This window comes from Vicugna pacos, chromosome 2, assembly GCF_048564905.1.
Source record: "Vicugna pacos chromosome 2, VicPac4, whole genome shotgun sequence".
Classification (NCBI taxonomy): Eukaryota; Metazoa; Chordata; class Mammalia; order Artiodactyla; family Camelidae; genus Vicugna; species Vicugna pacos.
Window position 1 is genome coordinate 32261264 of NC_132988.1, and position 17694 is coordinate 32278957.

The 17694-nt window shown below is 36.5% G+C and overlaps 1 long non-coding RNA gene and 1 pseudogene across 1 annotated transcript in view; one reads left to right on the top strand and one right to left on the bottom strand.

Annotated features, from left to right (window-relative positions):
* Nucleotides 1-443: 443 nt before the first annotated feature.
* On the bottom strand, nucleotides 444-1026 carry LOC102542569 (monocarboxylate transporter 10 pseudogene; annotated as a pseudogene).
* A 503-nt stretch (nucleotides 1027-1529) lies between these two features.
* LOC140685723 (uncharacterized) overlaps nucleotides 1530-17694 on the top strand; it is a 50896-nt gene continuing 34731 nt past the window's right edge. Inside the window, exons 1-2 of the long non-coding RNA XR_012059081.1 lie at nucleotides 1530-1791; nucleotides 2277-2348. This is a non-coding gene — a long non-coding RNA (uncharacterized lncRNA). The remainder of the gene's footprint in view (nucleotides 1792-2276; nucleotides 2349-17694) is intronic.

Genomic DNA, 17694 nt, shown 5'->3' on the forward strand with positions numbered 1-17694 from the left:
TTATAAGTAACTCTAAAAATCAAGTAGTTTGCTTTCTTCCATTTTCCTACAGTAGCACTTATGTTATTAATCAAATACAACTTGCTATAAATGTATATACATTTGTCTTTGTTTTCTGCTGTGCTTCATGTTTATTGTAGGAAACAAAATTGAGCATAAAACTATGTATATTCCATGTTCTGCTTGTCACAGGTTGTGAAAAGCAATTTTTTCTTATATTCACAATGTACTAGAGACAGAAAGAGTTGATACAGGAGTTGGAAACAGGTTACACAATAGTTTCATTCACATTAGCCAGTTTCCTTGCGAGTCTCTCCATGGCTGTGCAGAATGCTCTGAGTGTTGGGATGGTCCAACACTGCCTCTGTTCTTAGTACTGAGAGAACCAAGGGGAAACTTGCAAGGCAAAGAAAACTCTGGTCCAGGACCAGGGTGGCGGATAATCAACACCCCTCCACCTCTGAGGTGACTCGATCAAGGAACAGCCAACTCAAGTGAACACAAGGCACAAAGTATCCAAAAAGTGCAAGAGGTATTTCAACCGCCCACAGTGCAAAGGCTGACACCCTGAATATGGCAACACTGAAAACATTCTTTGGAGAACTTAACTGTCCTGGAAAAGTGGGAGAATTTGTCACCTCCCTTTGGGTCTACCGTCTTAACTTTTGGTACTGGAAGCAAGGGGTCGGTAAGTAAAGCCAGCCAGGAAGAGAACAAACAGGAAGATGCAAAGGACACTCTGCGTAAAAGAGGCTCATGCTGTCGGTCAGAACCCTTAAAGGAAAGACAGCAAAATTGTGACGATACTGCTGCCAGTGGTAGCAATGCCATTCACCAGTCCAAGGGGCTTCTAGAAGTAGCATCCCCAAATGACCAGTGAAGCCTGGTAGGCAAAGGAGCAGCCACAGCAACCATGATTCCACAGGTAAGGTACAGAGGCTCCACAGAACTCACAAAAGAACTGGGCCTGAGTCCAACAAACCCAACAGCGGCACCCACCACAGCTGTTGTCCCACGACCAAACATGCCTGGGAAGACGCTACTGGGCAGCAAAAGGAAATCATCCCACGCGTAGAGAACTTACCTATGCTGTCTTGAAGACCATCTTATCACCGTCCTTGGACCTGAAGGTCTTCAGCATGGACGTGAAAGAGCACCCCGCAGGCGTCCTGGATGCCGGACACCGACCCTTGCACCACAGGGCGGTCAGCATCAGCAGCCAGCCCCAGGGGCCCTCAGGGGCTCAGGTGTCTGGGCCCGCCGGCCAGCACTGCCTCCACCTGGTCGCCAGGGGCCATAGGAGGAGCAGGCTAGGGCTGCGCCTCGCTGACCATCGCGTATGCAGGCGTCATGGCCTGAGCTGCCCCCTGAGTGGGGTGGGGGGAGGGGGGCACGAGTGCCCCGGCTGGTGGAGGAGCCACCGAGTTGGGCTGGCGGGCTAGAGAGGCCGGCGGGACGGAGGTGGAGCTTCCGGGGCCCCTGGAGCGGGGCTAGGACTCGGCCTCCTGGGCCACAGCCGCGCGCCGGCACTCTACGTTTGTTTTTTGATTTTAAGTCATACCTAGCATAATATCTAGACTAAATCTATATAGCTACCTGGTAGTTTAATCACAGTAACTTTAGTTTTATAAGTATGGTTTATATTTTAAATATTCGATAATTCATTCACCTGTGGACTGAAAAAAAAAAAAAAAACAACCACAAGTTGAGAATTTGGTTTTATTTGGTGGTTTTTCCGAGAACAAGTCCAGAAGACAACCTCTCAGATCACTCTGGGACTGTTCAGAGGAGGTAGGGGAGGGGGCTGGCTATATGGGAGTTTTGCAATAAAAACCAGGTAGTCGGAATATCGATAGATAATGTTAATTAAAGAAAACCCCAGACATCTGGAGTTAATGAATTTAGCCGTTTTCTATGTATGGGAAGATGCAAGGTTCTGGGCTTCCTATAATTACTCCTTTGAAGTGGAGCATAGCTATCTATTGTTTCCCCTCCTGAGTCAGCCCGGGTGCACCGCTGGGGGCGGCTGCGGTGGCCGAGGGCCTGGCTGAGGGCAGCCTGTTTACCTCCATCCTGAGTTCCCTCAGGCTCACCACGCCTGGAGCCTGTAGTGACTGATGGCTTGATGGCAATGGTAGCCTTTGTTTGCTAATAAGGCAGGGGACACTTTTCATCCGCTCAACAAATATTTCTTAAGTCCCTGCTATGTTCCAGGCAAGTTTGGGGGCTCTCGGGAAAAGGGTACTAAACAAATAAAATATTTTTTTCACTTGCAGAGTTACCCTCCACTACTCTTCAGCTGCCTTACCAAATCACCCCATTTGGATCCTTCTGAGAACAGCAGAATCGTGAGTACCAGGAATGATTTAAAATTTTGGCTCGCCTCCGAAATGGTTAGGCTACTTCGCCTTGACTGCTTACATGTAGGATAGTCATTTGCCTCTTGAAGGATGTAATGTTCAAATGCATTTCCCTTCCAAAAGCACAGAAATAACCAAGTAAAGAAAAAATACTCCTAGGAATTTCATGCAGAATTTTTGTTTCTCTTCAGCTTTTTGGTTTTCATCAATTCTCTTCAGCATGCAAAATACAGATAGATGCACAGCTTTAATGACTATGAATTTGCTTTAAAAAACAATGCAAATGCCTGTATTTCATATATACTTGAGTTACCGAATAATTAACAATCTAATTCCCCTTTGTATTGATTTTAATGTGCTTAATGATGTGTTTATCACAGTATAACTTTCAAACAAAAATAAGACATGTAATGCATGTTGTAATGCATGACTCCATTTTCAGTATTTCTATTTTTTAAATCATGCAGAGAATATCTGAACTGAACTTACACAAATACCTATTGGATTTCATTTACATTTGTGTAAATAATGGTTGTAACTCCTGAGCTTTGTATACCAAATGACGGATGATTGACACATACTATCTCACACTAGCTCCTAACTTGGGGGGTAAGATCCCTGACAAGCAAGTATTACCACTTCCATTTTACACATCAGGAAACTGAAGCTTAGAGTAATTTAGTAATTGGTCTTTTATCACACAGGTGTTTAGTGGTAGAGCCAAAATTTCAATCTTAAATGTTTTTTCTCACTACCTCATAGAATCCTACAGAAAGGGGGGTCTCTTTTTGAAGACATGTAATTATTATTCTAAATTATCTGATTTAGAATTTATACATTTCATATCAGTTCAATAAATACCTTTTGATTTTATGGTTCAGTGGATATATACTATTCAGATAAGCCCAAAGAGTCAGGCCTCAGATAGCCTACTGATTAGCAATGAGGCTGTAACAAGCATGAGACAGCTGTAACTCACGGCAGAAAGATGTAAGTTGATGTAAGCAGTATCATGGTAACTTAAAAGAGGAAAGTTCCCTATGGTTGAGAGAACCAAGAGAAGTATCTTGGAGCAGAAAAGATTTGAGATGGCCTTAAAAATGGACAGCACAGACAGAGAAGATAATGGGAATGGTGAGTAAAGAAAACAGTATGAGCAAAGGCATAAAGACAGGAAACTATGATATATATTTGAAGAATAGCAAGAAGTTGTTTACTTAGATTTTGGAATAAAATATGGTCAGCAATCAAATGGAAAAGCCAGCACTTACCTTTGAATATCCACCTAGAGACCAGCTCTAAAAGCCTGTGTGTACTTGTGCTGAACTAATATACTAATTTTAATATTCCTCTACTAGCAAGTTAAAGGAGACAACAGACACAAAACAGCTCTCTCATAATTTAAGGGATACTTAATTTGGGAAGAAGAGGCAATGAGCATGAATTATATGAATATCCTTTGGTTCTCAGACGGGTCTTCTTTCAGTAAGAAAAGTAGGAGACTTAGTTAAGTAGTTAGTTCAAAGAATATTTTTATAATAATTTGCTGTTAATTTACTGCTATACATAAAAATGTTTATGGTAAAATAAATCCATCGTCAGAGTTACTAAAATTTTCAAAGGCATCTAATTTCTTTGGTTTTGAAAGATAACACCCTGTAGTACCTGACTTGCATACTGATTACAACTGTAGCTACAAGTGAAACAATGGCCTCCAAACAAAGAATATTCCTTCTAAGGTGATGCTATGGCGAATATTGCTTGGGGGAACCTCAAAGTAATCCTTTACAAATAGGTAATAATATTATGTGCTTATAGGCCTTCAGTCAGCCTTACTCTAGGAGTGACTCTATTAGTCAATATTCTCCAGAGAACAAGAGAGAGAGAGAGAGATTTATTATAAGAAATTGGCTCATGTAATTATGGAAACAGAAGTCCCACAGTCTTCTGTAAGTTGGAAGCTCAGGATAGATGGTGGTGAAAATTCCAGCCTGAGTTCAAATGCCTGAGAACCAGGAACACCAACAGGATAAGTCCCTGTGTAAAGGCTGGAGAAGACCAGTGTCCAGCTCAAGCAGTCAGGCAGGGAGGAAATTCCACCTTCCTCTGCCTTTTTGTTCTGTTTGGGCCCTTAACTAGTTGAATGATGCCTACTCACATTGGGGAGGGCAATGTGCTTTGCTCAGTCCACCAATTAAAATGCTAGTCTTTTCTGAAAACACTCTCACATATATGCTCAAATATGTTTAAATAGATATCTCAGCATCCTATGGTCCAGTCAAGTTGACAAATGAAATTAATCATCACAGTGATATCTTCATGAAGATTTCTATTTAGGCCAGTTTTGTGGCTTTTACTAAAATGCTAGGTTAAGACATGGAGTAAGGGCAGTCTTTATCCTTTCTAGAATATGAGGGTATGTCAGTGCTTTCTTAGAGAGAGAAGGAGCTAGCCACCAGCAAAGGTGGGGAGGTGAAAGGAAATGGACATCTTAGAAAAGACATCTGGGTATAAGGACTTGTGATAGCCCTCAGAATTTATTGGGAAAAAAAATGTAGGGTTTGAAGGCGAAATATAGCAGTTATATGAGTAAATTCTTGAGAATAGCAGGAGCTCTGCTCTAACCTAACTGATCCAATAGCAAGTGCTTAGCTGAATGAGAGGATTGTGAGTCACAACTGCAAATGTCTCTCCTTTTCACCGAGAGCTAACAATATAAAGTGAGAACGAAAGGCATGCCAGACACTCTTCTGCACAGCCTCCCTTGCAGCCAGAGAGTAGACGTGTTATCTGCATCTTGCCAATCAAATGCACTCCCGTCATACTTGACTCAGGAGCTAGTGGCACAAGAAATGTGAAATAGTAGAACGTTTTCCTCTTGGGTAGCACAGGGAAAGTTTTGGGTAAAAAAGATTATGTCCTTAGTAGAGAAGTGACAATTGTATCAGCAGCATTAGTAGTTACAGTTCCATTAAATTTTTAGGGCAGAAGAAGAGGCAGAAGTAACAGCAATTAAACTAGTATGTAGTGGCAATTTCAGAAGTTCTGTTACCAGATCAGTTCTGTAGGTGCTTGGTTTTGGGGAATTGTTCTCGAGTGCTTAATTGAAATCTTTCTTCTCTGGTTCCTCCAAAGCTGCAGTGAGATACTGTGCATTGACTTAATGAATTCCTTATCTAATTAAGCCAGCCAGAGTTGGTTTATCTTACTGGAAACTAACAACGATGATGGACAAAATACCTAGTTACTATTACTAATTTTTTAACTTACGATATATTACAGTGTCTCAGACTGTGTTTCCCAAAAGCAGACCCAGAGATTAAAAAAAATTTGAATATAAGGGTTGTATTTGTGAAGGGATCCCAGAAAACACCAGTCTGGGAGTGGGGAAGTAAAGGGAAGGGGAAAAGCTGATGAATATTATGTTTTTGAGCACATATTGTTTTCAGCAACTCTGGGTAATATGTAGAATGCACCTCAGAGTTCTCTCTCTTTACCTGAAGGGGAGATGGAAGTTGTAATGTAGCAATTAATTAGCCTCTTCTCATCCATGAAACTCTGAGGCAGGGACCTCATGTGTGTAGCAAAGGCAGCTGGATACCAAGAAGGACAGCACGCCTACACAGCAGCCCCTCCAGACAATCTAGACTTACTTAATCAATAAACCCAGATACTGACTCTTCATCAACATAGAGACTTGTTTCTTTTTTCCTTCTCTGAAGTTTATCCCCAAGAACCCATCTGGACTCTGCTTGGACTGTATATCCGTTTCCTGTTTCTGCTGTAGTAAGTTGTCATACATTTAGTAGCTTAAAACAACGCAAATCTATCCTCTTACAATTCTGGAGCTCAGCAGTCCAAAGTCAGTGTCACTGCACAGTTTTAAGGTGTTGTGGTATAGGCTGCTATGAAGGATCTGTGAGGAGAATGTGTTTCTTTTATCTCTTCAGCTTCTAGTGGCCTCCTGTGATGGTCAGTGTTATGTCAACTTCACTGGCCTACAAGATGCTGGGATGGATGGTAAAACATTATTTCTGGGTGTGTCTGTGAGAGTGTTTCCAGAAGAGATTATCATTTAAAGAGCAGACTGAGTAAGAAGATGACCCTCCCCACTGTGGGTGGGTATCACCCCATCCATTGGGCCTGAACTGAGGTACAAGGCTGAGGAAGGGCAAATTCGCTTTCTTACCTTAAGCTAGGACATCCATCGATTCCTGCCCTCTGATATCAATGCTCCAGGTTCTCGGGCCTTAGGACTTAAACTCAGGTTCACATCATTGACCCCCCTAGTTTGTAGGCCTTCGGCTTGGACTGGAACCTCATCACTAGTTTCTGTGGCCTCCATCTTGCAGATGGCAGATTGTGGAACTTTTGAGACTCTCAGATTGCTTAAGCCAATCCCTCACAATGTAGACATACCTCGTTTTGCACCTTGCTTGGTTGCATTTTGCAGATATTGTTTTTTTTTTCTTTATTTTTACAAAATGAAGGTTTGTGGTAACCCTGCTTTGTCAAATGATGGTTAGCATTTTTTTAGCAATAAAATATTTTTAATTAAGTCACGTACATGTTTTAGACATTATGCTGTTGCACACTTAGACTAAATTATGGTGTAAACATAACTTTTATATGCACTGGAAAACCAAAACGTGTGACTCAGTTTATTGTGATATTCACTTTATTGCAGTGGTATGGAACTCATTGTGTCTCTGTCAAATGCCTGTAAATCTCTTTCTTTATATCTATATATAATTGGTTCTGCTGCTTTGGAGCACCCTGACTAATATATCTCCTGTATCCCTTGACTTGTGGCCTCTTCCCCATCTTCAAAGTGCATCACTCCTGTCTCTGTTTCCATCATCACATCCACCTTTTCCTCTGATTCAGACTCTTCCTATGTCCCTCTTATAGGGATCCTTGCTATTACACTGGGCCCACTCAAATCATCCATGATAATCTCCTTGTCTCAAAATCATTAACTTCAGCACATCTGTAAAATCCATAAAAGGTACCATTCACAGACTCTGGGGATTAGGAGGTGAGCATCTCAAACTCCATCATTCAGTCCACCACAAACGGGAGTCCCTGCTTGGCAGTAAAACTTCTTCCTGCAACAGTCTTTGGTTTTGAAACGCATTTGTTCTGCAACAGTAGGAAAGCTGGACAATGTATCTTTCAGCTCACATTTTTTATTGACTAATGCTGCTTTAGGGGCAGAAACTTCTTAGCACTTTCTGAGTCCTTTCCTATCCCTCGCCCATTAGCCAACAGAAAGTCGTGAGGTAGAGTTCCAGATATTTTAGTAAGATGTTACTGGCGTAGGCTGGGAGAGCAAGTGCTGAGGGGACATGAGGATGGCATCAACAAAGTTCAGTATATATTGAAAGCAACCAAAAATACATGTGAATTAGCCAAACTAATTAACTAAATACAGTGTAAACAAGTTCAGTTCTAGGTAGTGGGCATGGGGTGACTCACACTTTCCTATGAGGCCATGTTTAAAAGCTGACCCCATGAGTTGCCTATGTTTCTATAGTTTGAATGTTGCCACTGATATGATACAAAGGAGGGAATGCAAAATATATTTCATGACAGATATTTGAGAGTTACCTGATAAGGAGGGGGAGGCAATTAGTCACAAATTTTACACCAGTGCTTTAATATTCAAGGGAGGTGTTATTGTCAGTCCATAGCATGAAAAAAGAAACTGTGAGATCTAGTCATGGCAGTGACCTCAAAGAGAGATTTAAACAGCCTTTTGTTAATTTTTGTGGATGGTTAGCTTTTGTCTCCTAGTCCCTTTTGGAAATTGAACACCAAAACTAAGCATAACAATTAAGCATATTTTGGGCATCAAAGTTTCTATGGTATTTCCACAAAACCCAAGGTACATGTTCTTTAATCAGATTTAGGGATAGCAGGGTATGTATCTGGAAATGAAAATAAGATCTTATAGTGTAGGAATCTGTCATCAAATCCTGTAGTCAGCATGTCAGACAAAATTTGTATATGATTAAAATTCCACTTAGGAACCCTTTGTTTTATCTATAGATACAGAATTCAGAAATTAAAACATTCGAAAGTTTTCCACATTTGAAACTGTAAACAAACATCTAGGTATCTTTGTCCTATAAGGACGATTTTGCCAGTTTTTTTCCCAGTTTTCTCCTGATCTTCAATTAACTATTCCACTGAACTTAAGGATACAGGTGAAATCATTCTGTATATTTGATCCTGTGAATGATGCATTTTGCTTCTTTGTCAGCAATCACAAAATTATCTCTTTGTTATTTTGATAGACTAAGCCATAGTACATTGGGAATCACATGTTGAACTGTCTCATACTAGAAAGCATGGAGGATGAGACTGAGGAAAGGGCAGACTTCTTTTCTCTCATGCCTACTCTGAGGAACCTACAAGAACTCCCATACTATTTCAGCTGTTGATTTTTCTCACACAATCTTCTAGCCAAGGAACTCTATTTGAATTTCAGTTACTCAAAATGTTAATCATGAAGCCAAACCTGGGATAGATCCAGGTTTTATTTAATTCCTGAAATGTATTTAATTTGGAAACCCTTCTTTAAATATAATATAATACAAAATTACACATAAGAAATTGGATACAGGGCCTTGGAGGGAATACCTTGGAAGTGAAGGGGCCTGATGCTCAATTTTCAGTAGCTTCAGGGTAAACTTGCTTCTGGGACCAAAAATTTAATCATTTGACATTTGGGAGGCACGAATAGTTTTCAAGCGGAAGATACCTGCATTCTAAAAATAATTTGGGAGGATTATGTCATACCAATTACAGTAGAGGCTGAATGTAGGGAAACCTACTAGAATTCTATTATAATGATCTAGGCACAAAAATGTTTTAGTCTTGACTAGGGGATTACATTGGAATTGGAACTGAAAAAGCCTTTGCAGGGTTTGAAGATAGATTAGCAAAAGTGAAGGACAAGTGAGAATTAAGGATGACTTTAAGGATCTGATGTCTACAAGGATAGGTGGATGGTAGAATATACTGGTGCTAAGTGGAAGACACAGAAAAATCAGGAAGAGGGTCAAGTTTATCATTCTGATTTTCAACATTTTAAGATTTAGCTGTAAGCCAGAAAGAAATCCAGGTGAAAATACCAACTAAAAAGTAAGTAAAAATGCAAGTGTAGTGTTCGGTAGACAGCTTAGGGCTAGAAAAATAGAGAGATCCTATACGAACTTATAACTACTGTCTGTTTATCTATTTATCTATTTATCTATCTATCTATCTATCTATCTATGTATCTATACTTTTTATCCTAATGGTGCTTGAAATGAAGAAATAAAATAGATGAGCAATAAATACACATAGATTCTTGCTTCTTGTTTTTATGCATTTGTTTCTCTTTCATTAGCACACCATTTTCCCCTTTTAGTTGACTGAAATTTGGTAAGTAATTATCAGACTCACACAATAAATATTTAACTTACATTGTATAAATGTTGCTAGAACCTATGTAGCATATTTACACTCCCACTTTCAAAAGTAGCCAGTGGCATGGATCTCAATATGTGATATTCTTAATGAATAGTGTAACTTCATTTAAAAAACATGATTTTCAGTAAATAACTGCCCTGTTGTATTCTTGATATCAAACCAAGTAATGCAATTTCAGTGTTATAAATTTATATTGATTCTGTGTAAAGAAAACAAAATATTTACAGTAAAAATTTCTTTTTCCTATTTTTACATTTATTCCCTTAGATAATAAATTGGCCATCCCTTTGGAAATCAAGCAGTTTCTTGTTTAATAGAAATTTAACAGTGATTAGAAGATATTACAATAAAAATTCAAATTTAGATATCATGTTATTTATTTAAACTTATTTATTTATTACTAATATTATTTAAATACTAAATATGTGACATTATATAAATTAAAGTGTTTGTAAATTACCAGTCTATAACTATAACTTTAAAAAGTATTAAATATAAATTTTGGGGGACTAATTAAATTATAAAATCTATAGCATCAATGGATTATATAAATGTTGAGGTTTCCAATAATAAATATGATTGATTACAATAGCCAAATGTTTGTGTAAATTGATGGGAAGGAATATGCAACTAAGAACCTTGCGTGTAGATATGTGAATTCTAAAATGGAAACATGAAGATTTCTGGTACACATGTAAATCTATAATAAAACAGAAGTGGCTAGCAGATAATAAAGAAGGTTTTTATTTTAGTAACTAGAAAGATAAACACATATCTGAATATTTCAAAAGTAATTTCGAGACTGAAAAATACCTAGTTCAGAGGAAGAGGTGAGAAAAAAATGCTCCAATAAAGTGAATCATAAGTGAGGCTAAGAAACATGGTTGTCTATAAAATGAACGTGAAATAAATGAAAGAGAGAGAGAGAAGGAAATGAGTGAATGATATGAGTGGGTGAGCCCTTACTCACACTATATTCTAATATAAGAAACTTTAATTTCATTCCAACCCATCCAAAATATTTTGTCAGCATTAGGCAGGTATGAAAGAGGGCTACAGGGCAAGGTAGTGCAGTAGGTAAGAGCATGGCCTCTGGAGTCAGCGTTTCTAGGATAAAATTATCTGGGTAGTTTATGGCAAGTGACTTAGATTACTTGGACCCAGGCTCTTCATCTGTAAAATGGAATATGAATAATGCCTACCTTATAGATTATTGTGCTTATTAATTCAGTTAAAACACTGACATGCTTAGGATAGTACCTAGCATATAGTAAGTTCTTGGTAAATGTTATCCTCTGTAATAGAAATGTGTTGTTGGGAAGAGTCGTTTTATTTTTAATAATTTCCTCTTGCACTATTCTCTTTTCTTCAATTGTTTCCAGGCAATAGAATGAATAAAATTTTGGAGAATATATGCACTGATACTTTTCATACTGTATCTTTCTTATGCTTTCTTAAGACAATTTTCATTTTGTCTTTTTTACACGTCTTAAGAACTTTTTTCATTTTGATTTCCAAAGTATCACTTCAGTCAGAATTTTAGGAATTTGTGGCATCGTCTTTGACTTTAACATATGGTAATCATCTCTACTATAAATCTTAGCAAAACTGTTTCCTTGAGTTTTCATATACTGTCTAAAATTATTAATGATTTTTCTAAGTAACGAGAATGAAAATTTCTTGAAGACAATGCCAAGTCTTATACTTCTCTCTTCTATAATGTCTACATCCATTTATTTTGAGGAAAAGGTAAAAAACTGAATATATTAACTTATTAACAAAATCTGTCTTCATGTAATGTATATTGCTACTCAGTAGTCTGCTAATTTTTTGTTTTTAATAATTCTATTATTGTAATGGTAATAAAATTAGAATTTGTAACTTTTTCAATAATTCAGACTTTCTGTTTGAATAAAATATAACTGGTGTGATATAGATACTAAACTAACCAGATATGAATATCAAGTATCTCTATTATATATAATTTTTGTTGTATTGTAGATAGATAATTATGGTAAACATTATGGAATTTCCAAAGAAAGGTGTCACCAGGTAGAAATAAATATCAGAATTAATAACTTTTATTTAAGGCAAAAGTTCTGTGAAGCCTCCTAATTACTGGTGCCATTCTGACTAGAGTAAAAAAAAAATGGATGGGGAACAGTTGGCGTCAAATTTCCAAAAAAAAATAAGCGAGTCAGAAAGTGAAGAATGTCAGTCATTAAAATGGAACAAAAATGGAGAAAAATAAATATTACCCAGACTAAGACGAAATCAGAAAATATCCTAGCAAATTAAAGTCTCCATAGAAACAGCAGGTCTCAGAAAAATTGTAGGTTTTGATTTGGAAAGATTATGGTAGAGACCACAGGTGGCTGTCATTTTTTAAGAGCATGTATTAAAAAATAAGAAACTACTGATTTTGATAAACGAGTACTGTGTCCATCTGATACCATCTAAATAGCAATACTAACATGGGAAGTACAGTAACGTCCGTCTTCTCTAAGAATTCATACCATATATTCCTCTTATAAACTTATGTATGGAAACACATAAATATATTTAATTTATGAGTAATGTTCCCTTTTATAATGTAATCTTTGTTTAGTCTTGTGACTAAGTAATAAATTATTGGCCATTTGCTCTCATGTTGATCAGTTGCATACATAAGTAAAATATGTTCTTCATTCTTAATTTAAAATCACATGACCATTACTCAGTGGAGTCTTGAAAGAACAACATCTTGCCCATTACTTCCTAATGGATGGTATCATTCAAAGAGAGTTTTGGAAATAGGCTACTATGGGGACTGAGAGGTGCCATCATCCTCCATTTCTCACACTATTTTAAGTAAAAATGACAAAGAAAAACTTTAGCTTGCTGTATTATTAGCAAAAATGTCAATTCATGGATTACTAGTGTAAATGACTACAGGCAGTTAGTCCTATAACATCTGGATCTAATGAAGAAATGCGAAGCCAAAAACATTTGGTGAAAGTTTAAATGAGGTCATTCATCTGTTTTTGAATAAAGATTTCCCTCCCCTAGTCTCGTATGCAAAAATGAGCAGTATTTGATTAAGACGTTTCTTTAAAACTGTATCAGTCTGTTAAACTACCTTGATTTTCTGTGACCCAGTGAGTAAGTGAATAAAACACAAGATTGAATATTCATCAATTAATATAGTAATGCGAGAATCTAGACTGGCTTTATTTACAATTTGTTTGTACTTATTATCGATGGTATTCTTTTACATTGTTACTAAATAATAATAATCAAATTTTGAAAATATTTCACGTATACACAATTTTAGAACAGTGCTCTCTGGTCAATAAGTAGTTGCAATAGTTATTATAATTCAATTAAAATTATAGTAAAATGTGATTAATTTGTTTATAGTAAAAGTGTGATTAATTTGGGGTTTTGATGTGATTAATTTGGGTTTTTAATTAATGTGATTTATTTGGCTTTTAAAAATTAGTTGGCAATTACAAAGAAGCAAACTTTAAAATATTAATTTATATTTGAACAGCTACAACGAGCTGTTCAAACATAAATTTATGTTTCGTGTTTACTTAGAGACATATTTCTTTATGAAACTTGAATACTCAGGGAAGTAATTTAGGCTACTGTTTGATTTTTTTTATACAATGGAAGAATAGCCAGCAGCCACATGGAAACACCTTCCATGGGAAGTCAGAATAACTGAACATACTAATGACGTTTACGTGCAGTGCTTTAGCTGGCACAAGTTTTGTGAAGGAAATACTCTTCCCAGGTTCAGATGTATTCTCTCTCATAGTGGAGAGAAACAAAGGCATCTAAAACTCTAATGGCTTTCTCTTATATTGACTCACTAGATACTATAATTTTTTCAGCAATGTATAAATCAGGATAATAGAGCATTACCATCATTTAAATGTCAAGCACAGGAACATCAGTCAAAAGAAAAAAGGCTAAAAAAGAAACCAAACCGAATAAAAAGGGAGAATGAAGAAACTAGTGGTTCTTTGTTGCCATTTATGTTTCCAGTCATAATACTAGTAGATAATGATTTTTAAAGCCAAACAAATGTAAAGGGATAGATAAATGTGAATTAAATTAACCTCCAGAATCATCACTTTTTTAGTGTTCAAATTGTTACTGAGGTATCATCACGTTCAGATTTGCTACAGAAAGTTAAAAAATGAAGCAAAAAAAACCCTCAGTAGTGCTGAGTCTACCACTGCTTTTCATTAAAATTGTTTTTAACTCTTGAACATTCTTTAACAGCCAAATTTTAATTTATTTATTTTGGAAACCAGCCATGGGTCATTTAAAGCTGCCTTTAAATGGGCTCTAGCGTAACTGCTAAATGGTTTACAATGTAAAATTAGGCACTTGGGTAGAATTTTCTTCTATTAATTCAGGGCTCTCTGCTAATTATAGCCTATATGAAGTGCCATAATTAAACCTATGAACAGTTTAGAATCCCAAAGATTTTAAAACTCATTCACCTTTAACAGTAAGATTACTTTTAACGACACAATGAATGCAGTTCTCAAACATGGGCCAATTCTTTATGGTGATGGCAGTCTGTCTGCAACTCAGAAGATGACTACTTGACATTAATGTCTACTCATTGCATGGCCAACATAGACTGAAAGCTCTAACACTGAAGCTAAGAATTTCGGGAGCTTTCTGGTCCAGTTCTGTTTTTGCAAACTTAATATTATCCATAATTTCTCATTTTAAATTATGCTTACCCTTCTTCTGCAATGTGAAGTAACTGAAATAATAATCATTAAAAAACCCCTAAATTTTCCATGTATCAATTTGAGAAGAGTAGTGAATTTGAGTAAAGACCATGAGTCAATTTAATAGGAAATGTTAAATATATCCATTTTTATAAGAATTGAGCAATAGGAAATAGCATGGAGTACTGGGTTGAGGATTTGTGGCTATATGAAAATAATAAGGTTTATGCAAGCATTGTGAGGCAAAGTACAATAGATTTTCATGAGCATCTTGTGAGTACTTTTTGATCTCTGTTACTCCAATATTTGAGCAGCACAAGTGATTCAACTTTCTTTTGAGTAAATTGTCATTTATGTCATCACTTCCCACATCTCTTCTTCCTGCCTACATGCTAAATTTAAAACAATAAACTTCAGTTTAACACATTTATGTCTTTAAAGTTAGTTAGAAGTAGATTTAAATTTACTTGAATAAAAGTACCCTCTCTCCTGCTTTTTTAACCATAGTATTTCTGTATCAGAGCAATATTTTGCATCCATGAAGCCCAATCATAATTCTAATATGAAACCTGGTCATGTTTAGCAGTGATATGAGGAAATGTATGGAACATATTAAAAAATATAGAAAAAGCAAAAATTCTGTCTTCTTTCATATTTCTCATTTCTTCAGTTGTTTCTTGTCAGCAGTGAAGTTCAGTGACAGCATATCATGTTTTATTTGTTATTTTGTGGCAAGGCTTAGATATTTTAGAATATTTTACACATAAACATAATCAATACAAGTGTTTCTTTAATGCCTTCATTTACACAAACTGTATAAGGCCCTTGGAGGCTATAAAGAAAATATAAAATACAGGATCTACTCTCAAGAAGTTCAGAGTACTTCCTGAGCCGATCAAGCATGTAGGTGTGAAGTACAAACCTTTGTATATGTGGCCTTTCTATAACCATTAGAGTGACATCATTTAAAGGTTGAAAGCTTCAGACAGTTCACATACTTAACTATGAAAGAAGATCAATGCAGGTATATGAAAATTGCAAATATTAAAAAAGATATATTTAAATGAAAAGTACATAGTAACTTTTATCTTAAAAATTAAAAATGGTTTTGTCAGGAGAGACCAAAGACAGAAATTGACAAATTTAACAGTCCCAGAGTAGTGCTTTTGCCATTGATGAGCAAATCTCTCAAAAATAAGAATTGAATGCTAGATGTCTAGGAAGTCAATAGGAAGGCTCAGTAGGCTGCCACCACTTAAAACTAGAAGGTGGGGAGCGGTTTAGGTTGTGTGACCATCCCTACACTAAAAGCTAACCTTGAGTTGGTTAGCATGTGACTGGATCCTCTTCTAAACTATCAACTTTCTAGTATCTTGCTAAAGGCCAACTAATTCCAGGTCATTTACAAGTCATTCCTGAGCAGCCACATGTACTGTACAGATAAGATCATGAACTTTGCAGCCAGGCCAACATAGCTTTTGAGATTCAGCTAATGTGACCTAGAGCTGTTTCATTTGCTCATCTCTGGATCTTAGTTTCCTAAGCTATAAAGTAGAATTCATTGTAAAAAATAGTCTAATCATGTGAGCTAATATATATATACGAAATTCTAATTTCAGTTATTGGAGCATAATTGAGACCTTAATTGAAATCTGTGTTTAAGGATAAGGTTGTTAATTGTATATGTGTCAGGTTCAGACTGTTCCTGCTAAAATTAAAATGTAATTATCTCATACTAGCTAACCGCTCCTGAGAATATCTTGGAAGCAAAAGAGTTTTGATACTCAGGCCACTTTTGCTTTGGAGAAGTACATACTACTCAGCCACGAGGCCTCCTAGATGTTTCCTCCTGCATTAGGAAGTGAAAGTTGGACTTCGTAATGAATTTTAACACAGGGCAAAAATCTTGGGTGTCCCAATAAAGTGGGTCAAACCATACATATGAGAGAAATCAGGGAAGACATTTATTGTGAAAGATAACTCCTAAATCTCTCCTTGATTTTTCAGTATACAGCATTTCACCCATCTCTTTTTGATGATCTGTGATCATATGATATTTTCTCATTTTCTTTATACTTATTTTATTTGACTTTCCTTCTTCTAGCTTTTTCATTCTTTCCGATGTAATCATGCAGGTTGACTCACATAATTCTGGTATCTTTTTTTCGTGCCTTGGATTATGGCTCATTTTCCTTCATTTCCAGTGGTGCTCATTTTAAACTACTCACTTAGTGACCATCGTTACAGCAGTCGTTGGCATTTGAAGACTGACTGGATTGGTAGCTCTTGAGTTTCCCTCAAACTTAGGCCGTGGAGGCTAAGCTCAAACACCTCAAAACACACAAAAAGATTAAGCCTAGTAATAATATGAGGCACATTTTGTTGAGTCCTTCCAATGTGCCAGACACTCTTTTTTCTGCTTTTATGTAGATTGTAGAACTCCATATAATCCTCACAGCTACTCTATGAGGCTGTGACTATCAGTGTAATACAGATGATGAAACACAAGTTTAAGGAGATTAATATATTTGTCTAAGATCACAGTGTTGGCAAGTGAGAGATCCTATGTTCTGTAAAGTATAGGGAGACAGTGTTTCATGGGTCTCATATTTCTGCACCACCTATGAGCAGAGTTACTGATTGTCCTTGTTTAGAACTCCTTTTTTAAGGATGTTGTTATAAATTTGGAAAAATAGAAATAATCTTCATCTGAGCAAAGGGGCAGGCATGCTTTTATCATAATTACTTGAGATTCAGGTTCTCTAAGCTCGTTGTTCCTTCCATGTAATGGATATTTGTGTACAGTTACTGTAACCTTCTTCATTCCTTTTGAAATATGAGATCTCCAGATTTGTTCTCTTTCAAAATTGTTTTGGTGTTCAGGCTTCCGTGAGGTCCATATAGATTCTAGCATAGATTTTTCTATTCTGCAAAAAATACCAGGATTTTGATAGCAATTGTATTTAATCTATAGATCACTTGGTTAGTATTGACATCTTAACAATATCAAGTCTTCCTATTCATAAACATGCTTTCATTTATTTGTATCTTTTAGAATTTCTTTTAATAATGTTTTCTTGTTTTTATTGTATAAATCAGGTGAAAACCTGTTTGGTATT